At 41.2% G+C, this 21,984-nt stretch overlaps 1 protein-coding gene across 18 annotated transcripts in view; it reads left to right on the plus strand.

Moving 5' to 3' along the window:
• LDLRAD4 (low density lipoprotein receptor class A domain containing 4) overlaps positions 1-21,984 on the plus strand; it is a 449,266-nt gene that overhangs the window by 126,762 nt on the left and 300,520 nt on the right. The window contains exon 1 of one of the 18 annotated variants that reach the window (XM_065533562.2): positions 2,480-2,753. The exons of the other annotated variants lie outside the window; for them this stretch is intronic. The gene's annotated coding sequence lies outside the window, so the exon portion shown is untranslated. Of the gene's footprint in view, positions 1-2,479; positions 2,754-21,984 lie in introns of those variants that run through there. 18 annotated transcript variants of the gene reach the window in all.

Raw genomic sequence — 21,984 nt, forward strand, 5'->3', positions numbered from 1 at the left:
ACAACCAGCTCCTGGGCAGCTAACAGAGTGAGAACTCACTCCCTAGGGAGGGCATTAAGCTATTCATGAGATTCCAACCTGAATCGAATGTCAGCATGAGGCTTGGAGGGATTAAATATACAAACCATAACCCTAGCCCAAGGGTTGTTCTTTATCGTTAGAGTCAGATTTATTAAGTCCAGTTTTACTAGCACATGCCTGGTTGTTGACTGTTCTGGGTCCATTTTGGAATGGCCTGGGTGCCTCTTCAGGACGTAGATTTAAATCTCCTTGTATTTAGGACATTTTTCTTGAATAATACCTTTAAATATTTGTTTGATTCTATTGCTTGTTTTTATTTTGTTAGGAATTCCTTTTATGCATCTGTTGACTCTCATTTGTCATCCATCCAAACCTATCATTTCCTCCCCATCCTCTTTTTCATTTTCTTTTACCTAAGTTTCAATTTCTAGGCTTTTCTAATCCATTTCTCTACCCCTTTCTGTGGATTCTGCAATACCTATTCTGTCTTATGCTCATTTAAACTTCATCTTCATTTCTGTGGCTTTTTTCCCCTAAGTATTTCTTTTCTGATCTCTTCTAGCTCATATTCTGCCTTTTCTTTTTTTCTATTTTTTCCTTGAGTTCTCATGTTTGTGCTCTGTGGTGCATCCCTCCCTCCCTTCCATCCTCCTCCCTCTCTCTCTCTCTTTCGAGGTGATTGCCTCATTAAGTTTTAAAAAATGACAAAATTTTGGTCACAGCTTTCGTCTGCTCACTAGCAACATTCTAGGGAGTATTGGTCTATTGGTAAGTTTTATGGCTCTCTTTCGCTTTTTTAATAGAATAACTTTTTATTGCTTTTCCAGTTCCCTTTGTATTACTCATCATTGAGTGAGCTGGGTTTTCCAAGACCAGCTTTCTTGAAGAGATACTATGATATGGAGAAGCTTCCAGGATGGCCTTCCAGGCTTTACAACCCAGAGCCTCTCTCCATCTCTGTTGCACTGGAGAGAGGGATGTTCCTACAAATGTAATCCATCTCTGAGATTTTTTACATGGTCTTGCCTCTGACTCTTTGAGATGACATAAGTCCTGGAGCGCCTCGGTCCTGTTTGCGCACTCAGACTTGCAGTCGTGGACCAGAGCGCGTCCTTCGGGCTGTGTTCTTCACCTTCGTGCTTCTGCTGGTGCTGCTTGGGATCTTCCGTTTCTCTGTGCTCTTTGCCGTTTCTGCACAATCTCAGCTGCCTCTGGCAGACCTTACAGATACTTGGAATTCTGGAGATTATACCTGTCTCCTAGTTCCATGGAAAATGGAGGTCAAAAATTCCATGAAACTTTTTTCATTGTCTTTTTGCTGTTGTTTGATGTCGAGAGGAAAGGAAAAAGTTCTGTTTGTCCATTTCGTTACAGATAAGGAAAGTGGATTCACAAATGTTAAGCAACTTGATCAGTGTCACCCAGCAAAGGGCAGAATGATTTTCAACACTGAGTTTAAAAGTCGGCCAGGGGCAGTGGCTCACACCTGTAATATCAGCAACTTGGGAGGCCAAGGCGGTAGGATCGCTTGAAGCCAAGGAGTTCAGGACTAGCCTGGTCAATATAGCAAAACCTTGTTTTTACAAAAAGTGGAAAAAAAAAAAAAAGCCAAATGTGGCATGCACCTGTGGTCCCAGCTACTTGGGACCTGAGGCTGCAGTGAGCTATGATTGTGCCACTGCTCTCCAGCCTGGGTGGCAGCACGAGGCCATCTCTAAAAAAAAGAAAAGCTCATGCTCTTTCACTGTCCCATGGTGTTTCTTCAATGCTGGAGATACAGTCACAGTGGAAGGCAGTTATGGAGTCAAAGCAACTTTAGTCTTACTGGGTATTTGTTATAGAGGGAGATGTATTTGAGTAGCAAGTTATGGTTATAGAAAATTATTGTGCCTTCAGTTAAGAACTTTATGATCACCTACAGCTTCAAGTACCGCTTTTCGCTTCTCTTTCCCTTCTCCTTCCTTCTGTGACCTCGAAAGGAGACTGTATATAGGTCAACACGCTCTCTATTCTCATCTGCTGCCTAGCTCACAACTTCTCTGAATGCAACTCGTGCTTCATATCATCCACCATGTTTCCCTTCTATTCTGTCTCGATTTTTCTTTTTCAGAATGGCACCCACTGCTATATGTTCTCCCCTGTTTTGTTTAAGGCGTCCTCCAGTAACACTGTTCTCTGGAGGTCAGGGATGAGTGGGTAAAATCAGATATCTTTTCTGTCCAGGTTCCCAAGTTGCTAGTGGCTGAGCTTCCTGAAACAGAGACCTGGAAACAGTTCCTGTTGTTGTTGACTCTGACAGGATCCTCAGCTCTGACCATTGCTGTGCCCTTCTTCAGGGGAGCGTTGGTGGATTTGTTTGTGAATGTGTCTGAGAGTGTAAAGGTTACTATCACACATATGTTTACTCGGTAAAGATAAGGTTCTGGTGAAAATAGAATCGAACTGTGCCCCGTCCTCTGTCTTTGCATTTCTGTGAAGAACACAGTTTAGTTTTTAAAAATCACTGGTGGTGGCCCTCTGTATGAAAAAATAAGGCTTACTTCTTGACACTTAAGGTCAAACTTAATTGTTGGAACATGTGAGTCCCGTTTACAAATTCTGGCTCATGTGTTTTTTTGTTTGTGTTTAGCTGGGTAGATTTGTGGGAGACTCAGGGTGCAGAAGGGAGGGAGAAGATGACGCTGTTTTAAAATGATGCTTTCCACTGGTCGTTTCCTCTAAAGAAGACAACGGTGAGTCCAGGGGACCTTTTATTTGTTTTCCTGCTTAGGGATGGAAGGAGGGAAAAGACAATTTCTTTAAAAAAATTTATAAAATGTTTTGCACTTTTTAAATGCTTAATTTATATCTGTGACATGGAATTTGAGCAAAGTGGCCACGTATTTTGGTAGGGAAAAAGGAGGCATCTGATAGTTTTATTTTCCATATTTTAGGGACTACTTTCCATTGCAGCTTGAGAATGGTTTTCACTGATTAAAATAATGGCTTTTCAAAAATTAATGTGTTATATAGTGAGCACATGATCTTTTTAAATGTTATCCTTCTGTAGTATCACTCCCTTTTTTTTTTTTTTTTTTTTTTTTTGAGATGGAATCTTGCTCTGTTGCCAGGCTGAAGTGAAGTGGTGGGATCTCGGCTCACTGCAAGCTCCGCCTCCTGGGTTCAAGCGATTCTCCTGCCTCAGCCTCCCGAGTAGCTGGGACTACAGGCACCTGCCATCACGTCCTGCTATTTTTTGTATTTTTAGTAGAGACGGGGTTTCACCATGTTGGCCAGGATGGTCTCAATCTCTTGACCTTGTGATCTGCCCACCTTGGCCTCCCGAAGTGCTGGTATTACAGGCGTGAGCCACTGCACCCGGCCATATCACTACTTAAGCTTTATGTCCTTTTGATATGTAAAGACAAAAAGTTAACATAAAAACATAAACAAGAACTTTATACAGCCAGAAAAGGTACAGTGTAATGCTGATGTTTTTGCTTTAAGTAATAAAATAAAACTTATTTTTTTAATTATAGAGATGGTAGTAAAATACTATCGGGAACAGTTTGAAAAGAGAATAATTTTTAAAAGGAGATAAGAATTGATCAGTCTAGATCAACCTAGAGGTACCATTGTTAATGTTTTCTTCTTATTGTAGTTAAATATATATAACATTAAAATTTACAGTTTTAGTAATTATTAAGTATACAGTGTCATGACAATACGTAAACTAACATTATTGTGCAACCATTATCACTATCTATCTTCAGAACTTTTTCTTCTTTTTAAACTGAAATTTCATATCCATTAAACACTAAACCCTGGTTTTGCCCCCTTACCAGCCCTGGCAACTGCCATTCTACTTTCTATGAATTTGATTAGGAACCTTGTACATGAAATTATTTGTCCTTTTGTGACTGGCTTATTTCACTGAGCATAATGTTCATTTATGATGTAGCACGCATCAGAATTTCCTTCCTTTTTAAGGCTGAATGAAAACTGACTGTATGTAGATGCCACATTTTGTTTATCCCTTCATCCACTGGTGAACACTTGGGATGTTTCTGCCTTTGGGCTACTGTGAATCATGCTGCTATGAACATCGATGTACCCATGTCTGTTCGAGTCCCTGCTTTCAGTTCTTTTGAGTATAGCTCCAGAAGTGGACTTGCTGGCATATATCGTAATTCTGTGTTTAACACAGAAGACAGAATTTCCATACTGTCTTCCACAGGGGCTGCGCCATTTTACATTCCTACCAGCAATTCATGCGGTTTCGATTTTTCCACATTCTTGCTAACTTTCTGTTTTCTTTAAGTAGCCAACTTAATGTGTTTTTGATTTGCATTTCCCTAGTGATTTGTGATGTTGAGCACCTTTTCATGTGCTTATTGGTCGTTTGTGTATCTTCTTTGGAGAAATGTCTATTCAAGTCCTTTGCTCATATTTTGTTTGGGTCTTGCTGCTGTTGAGCTTTAGTAGTTCTTTATCAATTCTGAATATTAAACCATAATCAGATACATGATTTGAAGATATTTTCTCCCATTCTACAGGATGTCTTTTCACTTTCTTCATATGTCTTTGGATGCTCAAAATTTCTTAATTTTGATGAAGCTCAGTTTCTCTATTTTTTCTTTTTTTGCCTGTGCTTTCAGTGTCATAGCAAAGAAATTATTTCCATATCCAGGGTTATAAAGCTTTCCGCCTTTTTTTTCTCCTAAGGGTTTTATAATTTTAGCTTTCGTGTCTAGGTTTTTCATCCATTTTGAGTTAATTTTTATACATGGTGTAGGATAAGGATCCAACTTCATTCTTTTGCGTTTAGATACTCAGTTTTCCCAGCCCGTTTGTTGAATACTATTCTTTCCCATTGAATGGCCCTGACACCCTTGTCAAAAATTGTTGGATCATATCTGTGAAGTTTTATTTTCTGGGCTGTCTATTCTATTCTTTTGGTATATATGTCTATCTTTATGCCAGTATCACACTGTTTTGATTATTGCAGCCTTGTTCTAGCAAGTTTTGAAATCAGGAATTGTGAGTCCTCCAACTTTGTTTTTTTTTCCCCCCTAAAATTGTTTTGGCTGTTCAGGGTCCTTTGATATTTCATACGAATTTTAGAATGGATTTTTCTATTTTGCAAAAAATATTGTTGGAATTTTGATAGGAATTACATTGAATCTGTTGATCACTTCAGGCAGTACTGATATCTTAAAAATATTATTTTCCAGTCCATAAACATGGAATGTCTTTCCATTCATTGGTGTCCTTAATTCTTTCATCAACACTTGTAGTTTTTAGTGCCCAAGTCTTTTCCTTCCTTGGTTAGGTTTATTCCTAAATATTTTATTATTTCTGACACTGTTACAAAAGGAATTATTTTAAAATTTCCTTTTAGGATTTTTCACTGTTAGTGTATAATAATGCAACTGATATTTGCATGTTGATTTTGTTTGTGGCAGCCTTGTTTATGTTTTATGTTCCTTAGGTCTAAAACTTTTTTTAAAAAAGGGAATCTTTAGGGTTTTCTACATAGAAGATCATGTCATCTGTGAACAGAGATAACTTTACTTTGTTCTTTCCAATTTGGATGTCTTTTATTTCTTTTTCTTGCCTGATTGCTCTGGCTAGGACATGTACTGTGTTGAACAGATATGACAAAAGTGGACTTTCTTGTCTTATTCCTAATCTCAGAGAAAATGTTTTTAGTCTTTCTCTTTTGAGTATGGTGTTGTGAATTTTTCATTCATGGCCTTCATTATGTTGAGGTAATTTTCTTTTAGTCCTAGTTTATTGAATGTTTTTTAAAAAATCATGAATGGTGTTGAATTTTGTCAAATGATTTTCTGCATCAATTGAGATGATCACATGGTGTTTGTTCTTCATTCTGTTAATGTGATACATTACGTTGATTTTCACATGTTGAACTCCTTGCATTCCAAGAATAAATTTTCCTTGATCATGTTGTATAATCCTTTTAATATGCTGCTGAGTTTGGTTTGCTAGGATTTAGTTGGGGATTTTTGTATTAATATTAATAAGGAATATTGACTTGAAGTTTTCTTATAATGTCTTGGTCTAGCTTTGGTATCAGGGTAATGCTGGTCTCAGAATAAGTTAGAAAATGTTCCTTCCTCTTCAGTTTTTCAGAATAGTTTGAGAAGAATTATGTTAATCCTTCTTAAGTGTCTGGAAGAAGTCACCAGTGGGGACACCTTGTCCTTGTTTTTTCTTTCATGGGAGGCTTTGATTACTGATTCAGTCCCTTTACTAGTTAAGGTCTATTCAGGTGTTCTGTTTCTTCATGATTCAGTCTTTTTTTTTTTTTTGAGGTGGAGTCTGGCTCTGTCGCCCAGACTGGAGTGCAGTGGCATGATCTCGGCTCACTGCAACCTCCACCTCCCGGGTTCAAGTGATTCTCCTGCCTCAGCCTCCCGAGTAGCTGGGACTACAGGCATGCACCACCACGCCCAGCTAATGTTTGTATTTTTAGTAGAGATGGGTTTTCATCATGTAAGCCAGGATGGTCTTGATCTCTTTGACCTCGTGATCCATCCGCCTTGGCCTCCTAAAGTGCAGGGATTACAGGCATGAGCCACTGCTCCCAGCCATGATTCAGTCTTGATAGGCTGTGTGTTTCTAGGAATTTGTTCATTTCATTTAGATATAAAACTTGTTGACATGAGATTGTTCATGGTACTGTCTTTTATTTCTGTAAAATTGGTGTCATATCCCCACATGAATTTCTGATTTCAGTAATTTGAATCTTGTTTTTAGTCAGTCTAGCTAAAGGTTTGACTTTTTAAAATCTTTTCTAAAAACAGCTCTTGGTTTGGTTGATATTCTTTTTTTTTTTTTTGAGACAGAGTTTCACTGTTGTTGCCTAGGCTGGAGTGCAGTGGCACAATTTCAGCTCACCGCAATCTCTGCCTCCCGAGTTCAAGCAATTCTCCTGCCTCAGCTTCCCGAGTAGCTGGGATTACAGGCATGCTCCACCACCCTGGCTAATTTTGTATTTTTACTAGAGACGGAATTTCTCCAAGTTGGTCAGGCTGGTCTTGAACTCCCGACCTCAGGTGATTCGCCCGCCTCGGCCTCCCAAAGTGCTGGGATTACAGGTGTAAGCCACTGCGCCCGGCTGGTTTAGTTGATTTTCTACATTCAGTTTAGCTCTATTCTAATTTTCACTATTTCCTTTTTTCTGCTAGCTTTGAGTTTAATTTGTTCTTTTTCTAGTTCTTTAACGTGTGAAGTTAGGTTGTTGATTTGAGATCTTTCTTCTTTTTAATATAAATATTTCTAGCTGTAAATTTCCCTCTTAGCATGGCTTTTCCTGCATTTCATAAGTTTTGGTATGTATGTTTTCATTTTCATTTGTCTCAAAATATTGTCTAATACCCTTGTGATTTCTTTTTTGAGCCATTGGTTGTTTTAGAGTGTATTGTTTAGTTTCCACAGATTTGTAAATTTTCCAGTTTTTTTTTTTTGGTATTGCTTTCATTCCATTGTGATTGGAAAGATAACTTTGTATTATTTCAGTATTTTTTATTTATCCAGACTTGTTTTGTGGCTTACCAAATGGTTTATCCTGGAGAATGCTCCATGTGCACTTGAGGAAAATGTCTTCTGCACATATATTTTTGTGTGATGGGGTTCTGTATGTATCTGTTAGGTTATAATTGTTCTATAGGTCTATACTGTAGTTCAAATCCTCTATTTGATTTTTTGTCTAGTTTGAATCTGTTATTCAAAGTAGGATATTGAAGTCTCTGTCATTGGAAAGCTCTCTAATTTTCTGTCTTTCAATCGTGTCCATATACCCTTAGATATTTTTGAGCTCTCATGTTTGGTCTCTATGTTTATAATTGTTACAACTTCTTATATTAACCATTTTATCAATATATAATATTCTTTTTTGTCCCTTATAATAGTTTTTTAACTTAATGTCCATTTTGCCTAATATTAGTATAGCCACCACTGCTCTCTTTTCATTACTATTGGCATGGAATATTACAAATAGTATTTTCCATACTTTCACTTTCAACCTGTATGTATCCTTAGAACCAAAGTTGGTCTCTTTTAGACAAAATATAGTTGGATTCTTTTTTTATGTTTTATTCCATTCTACCAACCTACAACTTTTGATTAGGGAGTTTAATCTGTTTATATTTAATATAATTATGGGTAGGGAAGGATTTATTTTGGTCATCGTTAGTTGTTTTCTGTTTTTCTTATAGCTTTTTTGTTTTTCATATCGTCCATTACTTTCTTAGTGCTAAGTGGATTTTTCTGTAATGACATGTTTTGATTCCCTCCTCGTGTACTTTTGTGTATAGTCTATAGATTTCTTTTGTTGTTACCTTGAGCATTACACATAATTTCCTAAATCTGTTGTTTCTTAAAGCAATAGATTTTAAATTAATATCAATTTAACATGAATGTCATACAAAAACTACTTTCACAGCTCCATCCCCTACTGTTATTGTTGTCATAGATTATGTCTTCGTATATTGTGTGTCCATTAACATGCACTTATGATTCTTTCATGCATTTGTCTTTTAAGTCCGTTGGAATAATAGAAAGTGGAGTTACAGACCAAAATTACAATAACCCTGGTTTTTATATTTGTCCATGTATTTACTTTTACCAGAGAACTTTGTATTTCCATGTGGCTCCAAGTTACTGTCTAGTGTCCTTTCATTTCCATACCCTTTAGCATTTCTTGTAGGGTATGTTTGGTGGTAATGAACTCTCTCAGCTTTTGTGGATCTGAGAATATCTTAATTTGTCCTTCTTTTTTATCTTATTTTGCTTTAAGTTCTGGGATACAAGTGTAGAATGTGTAGGTTGGTTACGTAGGTTTACATGTGCCATGGTGGTTTGCTGCACCTATCAACCTGTCATCTAGGTTTTAAGTCCTGCATGCATTGGCTATTTGTCCTAATGCTCCCCTTCCCCTCGCCCCCCCACACCTCAGCTGGCCCCAGTGTGTGTTGATCCTCTCCCTGTGTCCATGTGTTCTCACTGCTCAACACCCACTTACGAGTGAGAACATGCAGTTTGGTTTTCTGTTCCTGTGTTAGTGAGACACGGTGACAATGTGCTAGCAGCCCTCACTCTCGGCGCCTCCTTAGCCTCGCGTTCACTCTGGCTGCGGTTGAGGAGCCCTTCAGCCCGCCGCTGTGCTGGAGGAGCCCCTCTCTGGGCTGGCCCAGGCTGGAGCCGCTCCCTCTGCTTGCCGGGAGGTGTGGAGGGAGAGGCACAGGCGGGAACCTGCCAGCGCGAGTTCCGGGTGGGCGTGGGCTCCGCAGGCCCTTCAGAGCGGCTGGCGCCCCCGGCCTCGGGCAGTGAGGGGCTTAGCATCGGGGCCAGCAGCCGCAGAGGGTGCGCTGGGTCCCCCAGCAGTGCTGGCTCGTCTCCCTGCGCTCATATTCTCCCCGGGCCTCAGCTGCCTCCCTGCGGGGCAGGGCTCGGGATCTGCAGCCCGCCATGCCCGAGCCTCCCCTCCCCACCCGCCCTGGGCTCCTGCGCGGCCCAAGCCTCCCCAGCGAACGCCGCCGCCTGCCCCGCAGCGCCGGGTCCCATCGAGGGCCCAAGGGCTGAGGAGTGCGGGCGCACCACGCGGGACTGGTGGGCAGCTCCGCCTGCGGCCCTGGTGCTGGATCCACTAGGTGAAGCCAGCTGGGCTCCCGAGTCTAGTAGGGACTTGAAGAATCTTTCTGCCCAGCTCAGGGATTGTAAATACACCCATCAGTACTCTGTGTCTGGCTAACCTAGTGGGGACTTGGAGAACTTTTCTATCTAGCGCTCTGGGTCTAGCTAAAGGATTGTAAACTGCACGGATCAGCACTCTGTCTAGCTCAGGGTTTGTAAATACACCAATCAGTACTCTGTATCTAGCCAACCTAGTGTGGACTTGGAGAACTTTTCTATCTAGCACTCTGGGTCTAGCTAAAGGATTGTAAATACACCAATCAGCACTCTGTCAAAACGGATCAATCAGCTCTCTGTAAAATAGGCCAATCAGCAGGATGTGGGTGGGGTCAGATAAGGGAATAAAAGCAGGCTGCCCAAGCCAGCCAGGGGCAAGCTGCTGGGGTGCCCTTCCATAGTGGGGAGGGTTCGTTCTTTTGCTCTTTGCAATAAATCTTGCTGCTGCTCACTCTTTGGGTCCACGCCACCTTAATGAGCTGTGAACACTCACTGCGAAGATCTGCAGCTTCACTCCTGAGGCCAGAGAGACCACGAACCCACCGGAAGGAAGAAACTCCAAACACCTCTGAACATCTGAAGGAACAGACTCCGGACACACCATCTTTAAAAAGTGTATCACTCACCGCAAGGGTCTGCAGCTTCATTCTTTAAGTCAGTGAGACCAAGAACCCACCAATTCTGGACACATTAGTTTGCTGTGGATGATGGCTTCCAGCTTCATCCATATCTCTGCAAAGGACATGGTCTCATTCCTTTTTATGGCTGCATAGTATTCCATGGTGTATTTGTACCACATTTTCTCTATCCAGTCTATCATTGATGGGCATTTGGGTTGGTTCCATGTCTTTTCTATTGTAAATAGTGCTGCAATAAACATACAGCATGTGTCTTTATAGTAGAATGATTTATATATATTTTTTGTTATATACCCAGTAATGGGATTGCTGGGTCAAATGGTATTTCTGGTTCTAGATCCTTGAGGAATCGCCACACTGTCTTCCACATTGTCGAACTAATTTACATTTCCCCCAACAGTGTAAAAGCATTCTTACTTCTCCATAGTCTCACCATTATCTTATTGTTTCTTGAGTGTTTAATAATCGTCATTCGGCCGGGCGCGGTGGCTCAAGCCTGTAATCCCAGCACTTTGGGAGGCCCAGACGGGTGGATCACGAGGTCAGGAGATCGAGACCATCCTGGCTAACACGGTGAAACCCCGTCTCTACTAAAAAATACAAAAAACTAGCCGGGCGAGGTGGCGGGTGCCTGTAGTCCCAGCTACTCGGGAGGCTGAGGCAGGAGAATGGCGTGAACCCGGGAGGCGGAGCTTGCAGTGAGCTGAGATCCGGCCACTGCACTCCAGCCTGGGCAACAGAGCGAGACTCCGTCTCAAAAAAAAAAAAACAAAAAAAATCGTCATTCTGACTGGTGTGACATGGTATCTCATTATGGTTTTGGTTTGCATTTCTTTAATGATCAGTGATGATGAGCGGTGTTTCATATGTTTGTTGGCCACATAAATTTCTTCTTTTGAGAAGTATCTGTTCATATTCTTTGCCTACTTTTTGATGGGGGTATTGGTTTCTTTCTTGTAAATTTGTTTAAGTCCCTTATTGATTCTGGATATTAAACCTTTGTCAGATGGGTAGATTGCAAAAGTTATCTTCTGTTCTGTAGTTTGCCTGTTCACCCTGACGTGATAGTTTCTTTTTTTTTTTTTTTTTTTTTTGAGACAGACTCTCGCTCTGTCGCCCAGGCTGGAGTGCAGTGGCCGGATCTCAGCTCACTGCAAGCTCCGCCTCCCGGGTTTATGCCATTCTCCTGCCTCAGCCTCCCAAGTAGCTGGGACTACAGGCGCCCGCCACCTCACCCGGCTAGTCTTTTTGTATTTTTTAGTAGAGACAGGGTTTCACCGTGTTAGCCAGGATGGTCTCGATCTCCTGACCTCGTGATCTGCCCGTCTCGGCCTCCCAAAGTGCTGGGATTACAGGCTTGAGCCACCGCGCCCGGCCTGATAGTTTCTTTTGCTCAGCAGAAGCTCTTTAGTTTAATTAGATCCCATTTGTCAATTTTGGCTGTTGTTGCAATTGCTTTTGGCATTTTTGTCATGAAGTCTTTGCCCATGCCTGTGTGATTGCCTAGGTTTTCTTCTAGGGTTTTTATGGTTTTGGGTTTTACATTTAAGTCTTTTTTTTAAAATTATTTTTTATTATGATACTTTAAGTTCTAGGGTACATGTGCATAACGTGCAGGTTTGTTACATATGTATACTTGTGCCATGTTGCTGTGATGCACCCATCAACTCGTCAGCACCCATTAACTCGTCATTTCCATCAGGTGTAACTACATTTAAGTCTTTAATCTATCTTGAGTTAATTTTTGTATAAGACGTAAGGAAGGTGTCCAGTTTGTTTTCTGCATATGGCTAGCCAGTTTTCCCAGCACAGTTTATTAAATAGGGAATGCTTTCCCCATTGCTTGTTTTTGTACAGTTTGTTGAGGAGAAGATGGCTGTAGATGTGTGGCGTTATTTCTGAGGTCTCTATTCTGTTCCATTGGTCTATATGTTTTGGTACCAGCACCATGCTGTTTTGGTTAATGCAGCCTTGTAGTGTAGTTTGAAGTCAGGTAGTGTGATGCCTCCAACTTTGTTCTTTTAGCTTAGGTTTGTCTTGGCTATACAGGATCTTTTTTGGTTCCATATGAAATTTAAAGTCATTTTTTATAATTCTGTGAAGAATGTCAGTGGTAGTTTGATGGGAATAATATTGAACCTATAAATTACTTTGGGCAGTATGGCCATTTTCATGATACTGATTCTATCCATGAAGATGGAATGTTTTACCATTTATTTGTGTCCTCTCTTACTTCCTTGAGCAATGGTTTGTATTTCTCTTTGACGAAGTCCTTCACATCCCTTGTTAGCTGTATTCCTAGGCATTTTATTCTCTTTGTAGCAATTGTGAATGGGAGTTCATTTGCGATTTGGCTCTCTGCTTGTCTATTGTTGGTGTATAGGAATGCTTGTGATTTTTGTACATTGATTTTATATTCTGAGACTTTGCTGAAGTTGCTTAACAGCTTAATAAGTTTTTGGGCTGAGATGATGAGGTTTTCTAAATACAGAATCATGTTGTCTTCAGTTGAATCCCTGAATAGACCCATAACAAGTTCTGAAATTGAGGAATTAATATCCTACTAACCAAAAACCCCAGGACCAGACGGATTCACAGCCGAATTCTACCAGAGATACAAAGAGGAGCTGGTAGCATTCCTTCTGAAACTATTTCAAACAATTGAGAAGGAGGGACTCCTCCTTAACTCATTTTATGAGGCCAGCATCATCCTGATGCCAAAACCTGGCAGAGACACAACAAAAAAAGTCAAAACTTGAGGTCAGTATCCCTGATGAACATTAACGTGAACATTTTCAATAAAATACTGGCAAACCGAATCTAGCAGCACATCAAAAAGCTGATCCACCATGATCAAGTCAGCTTCATCCCTGGGACACAAGTCTGGTTCAACATATGCAAATCAGTAAACGTAATCCATCACATAAACAGAACCAATGACAAAAACCACATCATCGTCTCAATAGATACAGAAAAGGCCTTTGATAAAATTCAACATCGCTTCGTGCTAAAAACTCTCAATAAACTGTGTATTGATGTAACATATCTCAAAATAAATAAGTATTTATGACAAACCCCAGCCAATATCATACTGCATTGGCAAAAGCTGGAAGCATTCCCTTTGAAAGCTGGCACAAGACAAGGATGCCCTGTCTCACCACTGCTATTCAACATAGTATTGGAAGTTCTGGCCAGGGCAATCAGGCAAGAGAAACAAAGAAAGAGTATTCAAATAGGAATAGAGGACGTTAATTTGTCTCATTTTTAGTTCGAGTTTTGGAACATACAGAATTCTTGGCTGACAGGTTGTTTTTGTTTGTTTTGTTTTTCCCTTTCAGCAGTTTAAATATATCCTCACATTGCCTTTGGGCTCCCAGGTTTCTGCTGAACAATGTGCTGATAATCGTACTGGATATCTTTTGTATATGATGCTTCACTTCTCTCAATACTTAAACGATTCTGTCTTTTGACAGTTTGAATATGTCTTGGTGTGGGTCTCTTTAGTTTTATCCTACTTTGAGTTGTTGAATTTCTTGGATTTGTCAATTTATGTATTTTCTCAAAGTTGAGAAATTTTCTGCTGTTATTTCTTCAAATAATATCTTCCTCTTTCTCTCTTCTCCTTCTGCAACTCCTATAACATGTATATTTGTTCCCTTGCTTGTACCTCATAAGCCTCTTAGGCTCTGTTCACTTTTCTTCATTCTTTTTTCTTTCTGCCTCTCAGATTCAGTAGTTTTAAATGACCTGTCTTTAGATTTTCTTATTCTTTCTTTTACCTGTTTGAGTTTGCTGTTGAGCTCCTGTAATATATTTTTGAAAATATAGTAGCATTTTTCATTTAGTTGTTGTGTTTTTCAGGTCTAGAATTTCTGTTTGGTTCCATTTTATAATTTCTGTCTCTTTGCCATTATTCTCATTTTGTTGTTAAATCATTTTCCTGATTTTCTTTACTTCTTAGTCCATTTTTCCTCTAGCTCTTTGAGCATATTTAAGACTCCTTGTAAAATCTTTGTCTAGTACATCCAGTGCCTATGTTTCTTCGGGGATAGTTTCCACTGCTTTATTTTCTTCATTTCAATAGGCCATGTTTTTCTCTTTTGTCTTTTGTATGTTGTGTGCTTTTTTAAAATGGAAAATTAGGCATTTGAAAAAAAATAACCACTTCCTTCTGTCTTTCTAGAATAGCTTTGTGTTGGGAAGGACCTTTGGGATCAGCTGTGCTTTGTTAACAAGCTGAGCTTTGGGATAGCTCACTATGAAGTGAAGGCTTAAGGCCTTGCTAGGACCTTTTCTGGGTATGTGTCTTATCTGGGCCTGTGTGTATGCTTTTCAATTCCCAGTACAGATGGTAGCTTTTAATTTTCTTAATTTCCCCAAGACTATCACCGTGGCTGCTGGACCTTATGTATTCTGTTGTATTCCTCTGCCTGTAGTCTCTTGCCCTAGGTGTCTGTGGGTCTGTATTCTTACCGTAGCTCTCACTGTTGCTTCCTGCTTCTTGTGCCCTTACCTAGCCTGGGAGCCAAGCTGTGGTGGTTTTTGCCTTCTGAGCTCCGAGTTAGGCAATGCAGAGACCACTCCTCAGGCAGTCCTCAGACAGGTTAAAATGTTGCAAATTAGGTCTGCTCTACTTCTTTCAGAGGGAGGAAATTGGAAACTTTGGCCACTGCTTCCTCCAGCCCAAGGCTACACCAGGCTGGGAAGCAGGGGAAAGAAGAGTGAATAAAAATGAAATGAAATTACAGACATTTTGAATGTGGCTTCTTCAGTAGGCATTTGCTCAATGACTGTAGAACTTTGTTTTCCAGCTCTTTAATAAAGTTAATGTGGCTAGTCTCTAGTTATTTTTCTTCAATTTTTCTTTGAGTGAATGAGGGCCTGGAGCCTCCTGGTCTGCTGTTTTGCTGATGTCACTCCTCCAGATAATATTCTTTTATTTTTCCTGGTTGATACAACAGTGATTTAACTCACAGGATTAAAATGTTTAGAGCTTTAGCTGGACATGGTGGTGCACACCTGTAGTCCCAGCTGCTTGGGAAGTTGAGGTGGGATGATCGCTTAAGCCCAAGAGTTCGAGGCTGTAGTGTGCCGTGTTTGCACCTGTGAATAGCCATTGCACCCCAGCCTTGGCAATATAGCACGACCCAGTCTCTAAAAAAAGAAATAAGAAAAAGCTTAGCGTTTAATTTCTTCAAGTACTTTGCAGAATGTAATAAGAATGGTCAATTTTATGCTAAAATTTATCATATGGAAGTTCTTATTGTGCTGATTTAGTTGCAGCACAACTTTTTATTATGAAAAGGAATTTACTCTGAAATGGTGAGATTTTGGGGCCATTTCCCCAACATGAAATGGATATAATGGCAAATGTTCTTTTATTGCTGTTGGGTGCATACTCTTGCACATTCTGTAATTTTGACTTAGGCTACTGTGATTAGAAATTACATCATTCGGCCGGGCACGGTGGCTCACGCCTGTAATCCCAGCACTTTGGGAGGCCGAGGCGGGCGGATCACAAGGTCAGGAGATCGAGACCACGGTGAAACCCCGTCTCTACTAAAAATACAAAAAATTAGCCGGGCGCGGTGGCGGGCGCCTGTAGTCCCAGCTACTCAGGAGGCTGAGGCAGGAGAATGGCATAAACCCAGGAGGCGGAGCTTGCAGTGAGCCGAGATCGCGCCACTGCACTCCAGCCTGGGCGACAGAGCGAGACTCCGTCTCAAAAAAAAAAAAAAAAAAAAAAGAAATTACATCATTCATGTGATGGAAAAATGTAGAGAAGTAGAGGCAGTCTGAACTAAATTACTGCTCCATGAAACCAAAGGGGCCTGAGATGACTTAGACACCATCCTTCTTGAGGATAGGGAGTGAATCGATGGTCGATCAGCTGAGCCTTCTGGTGGTGTGATTCAGACATTATTTAGCTGGGGTTCTGAACCCTGGATCCATGGATGGAGTTAAACTTTCTTTTAAAATATATTCCCAAATCATTTCACAGAGATTTATTCTCATTTTACTTAATGTGCAGTTTGGTCGGCACTGAGGGGAAGGGCTTGTGCTGTTCGATGAAGACAGATGTGCTGTAACCGTTCGTTGAGTCCTCTGGCAGCTTAGGGTGGACCTTGTGCCCCAAGGCTGTCTCCAGTGTCACCAACACCCATCTTCAAGGAGGTTCTGCTCTGAAACCTGTTGTCAACACAGAGGTTCCAATTTGATTTAATTAGATGCCTGAAAGGGAAATGAATGGAGAGAGGTGCTTGTTTCCACCCCATTTCTATGCCCGTTTGACATGTTGGTCATAAACAGGATTGATGGGCAGATTCAAGTTGTTGGACTGTCACACTGCGGCAAAGATGCCTGGTGCGGTGTTGCAGAGGACCTTTCAGATGAGGCGTGTGCTCCTGTACTTTAGTCTATGTTGTTTTGTTTTTATGACATTTAATCAGATCTTACCAATTTTTAAAATCCAAGCTTGGAGTGAAACTTTGGCACCCTGACAGTGCTTAAAACTTAGGAAGACTGGAGGAATTGATGCACGTGGGGAAGCAGGAAGAGGCCAATTTTATCTTTCCATCTGGATAACTTGGTCAATTCCTGCTATGCTGTTGAACTAGCAAGACGGTTAGGACCCTTTACTCTTTGTCCTTTCTGAGGAGTTTCTATCATAAGCCAATGGTAGAACTTGTTATATGAGGAAGTCAGTGGCTCATCCACACAAAGTAATAAAATATTTGGGGACATGCATTTAATGTTTCCAGAAGGGCAAATGCCTAGTTATTATGACTTACTAAGACCTATGCTGTCTGTCAATAATTCTTTTCTGTTATGCTGAAATCACTTTGGTCACTACAAAAGTGACTCTTCATTTCCAAGAGTCTGTTTATTTTCTGAAAGGCAGTCTCACTCTGTTTCCCAGGCTGAAGTGCGGTGGTGCGATTACAGCTCACTGCAGCCTCAAGCTCCTGGGCTCAAGGGATCCTCCCACCTTAGTGTCCAGAGTAGCTGGAACTGCATGCACGTGCTACCATGCCTGACTAATTAAAAAAAAAAATTGTAGAGACAGAGTCTTGCTTTGTTGTCCAGCCTGGTCTTGAACTCCTGGCCTCAAGTGATCCTCCTACTTTGGCCTCCCAAAGTTCTAGGATTAAGGCATGAGCCTCCATGCTTGGCCTCCAAGAGTCTTAAGTTGGGTTTTCTAGAAGCAGAGCCTGAGATCACAGTCCAGTTTCAGTGAGTTATTGAGGCCATTTTAATAGGAGCTGGGGATTGAGGAATGTGGGATGGGGCAGTGGAGGGAGGAGTTGAAGCAAGTGAGCAGACTCAGCCAGGCTCCTGCTTCAGCGCAATCCCATGAGGCCTTCAGAGCGTGAATTGCTCTATTGACTTGGTCCCACTTTGAGAAATACCCAGTACTGGGCACTATTGGCTCCTGGCTGCCTGAGAGTACCGGGGTCTGGGGCAGGCCACTGGGCATGACCTCGGTCGGGAGGAGGCTCCCATCCACCCAAGGGGAATCTGCTTGGAAGGGTGGCTGTGAGCCTTTGGCAGCAGGCACCCGCAGCTCTTGGGACAGGTGCACTGCCACCGCACCAAGTGTGCAAAGGACCTGGGTAATATAAATGCATCGCTTAAAGCTAGTGTAGCTTATTTGAGAAAAACAACTCTTATTACTTATTTTTAGTATCTATTCTACTTCATCATAAGTCAGATTTAGAAGATGTAGGGCTGTAGAAAGATGAAAAAGTAGGACAAAACTTTTATTTGAAATTTAAAAGATTTTCCCATCTAATTAAAAGTTTTACCTTTTTATTGTAAAATAAGATACAGGTACAGAAAAGATAGGAAGCAAATACATAGTTTAGTGAATTATTTTAGACAGTCTCCCCTGGAACCACCACTCAAGTCAGGAGCTAGAAATGTGCCGCCCCCAGGATCCCCTGTGTGCTACCCCTTTCCCATCACACCGTCTTCCTCCCTCCAGTAGCAACCCCTGTCTTGACCTTTCTAATAATGACTTCCTGACATTTCTTTATGGTTTTATCATCCAAGTTTGAGCTGTAGTTTGATCTTCTCTAATTAGAAACACTTGAAATGTCTTTTAGGTCAGGCGCGTTGGCTCACGCCTGTAATCCCAGCACTTTGGGAGGCCAAGGTGGGGGGATCACTTGAGGTCAGGAGTTCAAGACCAGCCTGGCCAACATGGTGAAATCTTGTCTCTAATAAAAATACAAAAATTAGCCAGGTGCGGTGGTGCACGCCTGTAATCCCAGCTACTTGGGAGGCTGAGGCAGGAGAATCTCTTAAATCCAGGAGGTGGAGGTTGCAGTGAGCTGAGGTCGTGACACTGCACTCCAGCCTGGTTGACAGGTTGAGACTCCATCTCAAAACAAACAAACAAAACAACAACAACAACAACAAAAAACTTGATATATCTTTTAAGTTTCCGTTTTTACAGGCAGGCTCTCTACTTCTTTCTTTTCCTTGAAGTTTAATGAATTAATTAGAGATGAGGTCTTGCTCTGTTGTGCAGGCTGGACTCCTGGGCTTAGATGGTCCTTCTGCCTTATCCTCCCAAAGTGTTGGGATTACAGGCATGAGCCCCCACACCCAGCTTACTTGAAATTTATTTCTTATAATGGGTGGTTGGATGCAGGGAAAAAGAAAAAAAAAGGAAGTTTGTTTGTTAAAGACCCTGGACCTGTTGGCCTCTATAGTTTCCTTCACCCTGGATTTTGCTGACTGAAGACTTGTGGTATAATTGAACATGTTCGTCTGTCCTCTGTATTTCCTTTATCTTGGTAGCTGTATTAGGAAGCTTGATCAGAATTTGGTCTTCTTTGGCAGGTGTAGAAGAAGTGGTGTATTTTTTCATCAGGAGATATAATGTGTGCCTGTCCATATTTCTTTTAATGTTATCTTCCTAGTCGCATTCATTCATTGGGGGGTTATAAGATGGGCATCCTACAATTCTGTTATTTTGTTTTTACTTACTAGCTGGAACATTTTTGTAAGAACATGCTTCCCTTCATCTACCATCTGGTTACCCATGGTATATGGCTCATATAAATGGTTGATGTTCCTTTTAGTTACCAAGTTTCCCAGTCATCCTCGAGAGATGACTGATTTTTTACATGTAATTATGAACGCTTGGATTTTAACATAGTTGAGTTTCAACCCATCACAATTATTATTATCATTATTAATACTATTGAAGTTCAAACTATCCTATCCCTGACCAGTGAAATCCTTTTCTGGTTGTTTCCTGAGTCCTTTTGATGTGGCCCTAGTCGTCTTGGATGGCTTCTTCTCAATTGAGTATGACAAGATTTTCCATACTCATCTTGTATATTTTTTACACCAGACCTGGAATCAGCCATTTGTTTCAAGAAACTCTAGTTTTTTTTTTTTTTTTTTTAATGATAAATTACATTTCAAGAGCATAGTCTGCATACTAGGGATATTCACTGACACAAAGTTACTGTTTTTAGGACTTTTTAGTGGACAGAGCCAGGGATGTATGTGTGTATCTATATGCAAATCTATGCATCTATTTATCTATATATCTATTCATTGATATGGATAGGTAGATTATATATGTCTAGATTATTTTATATATATGTAGATTATATATTTTTTTTCACAAGATAAAAGATTTTGTGAATCCCTGTTGATATATCCAGTTCAAACAGAAGATTATTGAGTTTTTCTATATTACATGTATCTCCTTCCATCTATGCTGAGAATGCTGATTTTCAAGGACATGGGGGATGATAGTTAGAAATTTTATTATTACTCATTTGATTTATCCCTAAAACATGATAAATCAAATTTATCCCATTTATCCCTAAAATGGGATAAATCAAATGTACAGAGTTAGATGAAAACTACTAATTCTACCATCACCAAGTGTGATGACTGGAAACAGTTTGTTGCAGAGGAAAGGTGATTCTAACCCTCCTCTTTCTGAAGTTTTTCTGTAATTGATACTTAGAAGACTGGCTTGCCGTATTTCCAGCTGGAAATAATCCATACATATTATTAAAAATCATAATTCAGAAAGATACTGGGTGGCTAGAAAAATCAGTTAACACAAATATGATGAAATTTAACGAAGGTGAAAATTTTCATTCTGAAATTCCATTATGTAATTTCAGGATGGGCGAGTGAAAAGAACTCTGGATGGAGAAAAGAATAGTAGCAAATCAAAACACAACAAAACCCCAGACTGTGATGTACACCAATAATATCAGGCGGCTGAAAACCAGCAGAATCCCACCCCTGGATTTTCAGGCTGTGTTCCTAGGAGCTTGGTGTTTTCATCAGTGCACGTGGTTACTCCATGGAATCCCGCATTGGTCAGACCAGCCTGTGCTCGGCCTCAGGCTTTGTGCACGAGGACAGGCACTGACACACTATAGGTGGCTCTGAGGCAGGGACTCCAGGGAGCCAAGAATCTGGACATTGTGTCACACAAGAAGCCGCTGAGGAGTTCAGGGATGGAGAGGACTCCGTGGTTGTAAGAGACCTTCAAGTAAATGGAGGAGCCTTTCTGTGGAGGAAGGGAGCAGGGTCTTGGCACAGCTCGAAACAATCAGTCTGGGGCCGGTGGGTGCAAGGTACAGGGAAGCGAAACCTCAAGCTGTTGTCAGAAGGTGGTTTCTAACAGCAGGACTTGCCCAACAATGGAATGGGCTGCTTGTCACATGATGCACTTCCCTGGCTTTACCATTGTTTAAGACAACTTGGGAAAAAAGCCATATTCTTACCTGCTAACTCCAATACTCTGCTGTTCCATTTCCTGGGTAATATTAGTAAGGAAGCAGTTTAATTTTTTAATCGCAGAGAGACGTGATTGTGAGCTCATTTTAGGGAGCTTAATTTCCTGGGAATTGTCTCTCACGAATGCCTAGTTAGGAGACACTGCCAGTTGGATTTGGTCTTATCATCACAGAGATGATGAATGATTTGAACGTTGGAGGTGATCGGAAAGATTGCCCCTAAGAAACCAGCTTTCTGGTGACATCTAGATTGAGCACTTCGTGATACAGGCCAGCTGCAGCATTGCAGAGGATTCTCATGCCTCCAACCCGCTTCACCCTCAGAAGACGCTGTTCTTGGCTTGTGTGTTTCCAGGATTCCCTTCCAGCCCACAGGCAGGCCTGAGGCACAATTGGAAATTGATTAGCTTTGTTCCTGGCAATCTTTGGCGTTTGAAATCAGTGTGACTGAGGTGTTCTCAACTTCAGATGGAGCACAGAGACTGAGCTGTAGATGGGCCACGGAGTGGAGAGATGTGAAACTTCAAGCTGTGGCGAACCTTGGAGAACAGTGTGTCTCCTGGGCGAGGGGCAGGCTCGGCCACGTGGGATCTCCACCAAGCTGGCCTTGCCTGGGACCCGGGCCTCTGACCTTCCTGCAGGTCTCGGAGCCACTTTGGAAACAGGTTTATTTTAGGGTCAGACCAAGAATAAAATATCCTGTAGATATTCCCTTCTCAGAAAAGTGCTGTTTGCCCTCAGGGAGCTTGTAGTCGCACGGGGAGTGCAGCGAGATGAGTCCAGGTGAGGAGGTGTGTGGTGTTACAGCGAAGCCGGCAAGGGTAAAGCAGGACTCACCTGCCACGGTCCTG

Source organism: Macaca fascicularis, chromosome 18 (genome assembly GCF_037993035.2).
Source record: "Macaca fascicularis isolate 582-1 chromosome 18, T2T-MFA8v1.1".
Lineage (NCBI taxonomy): Eukaryota > Metazoa > Chordata > Mammalia > Primates > Cercopithecidae > Macaca > Macaca fascicularis.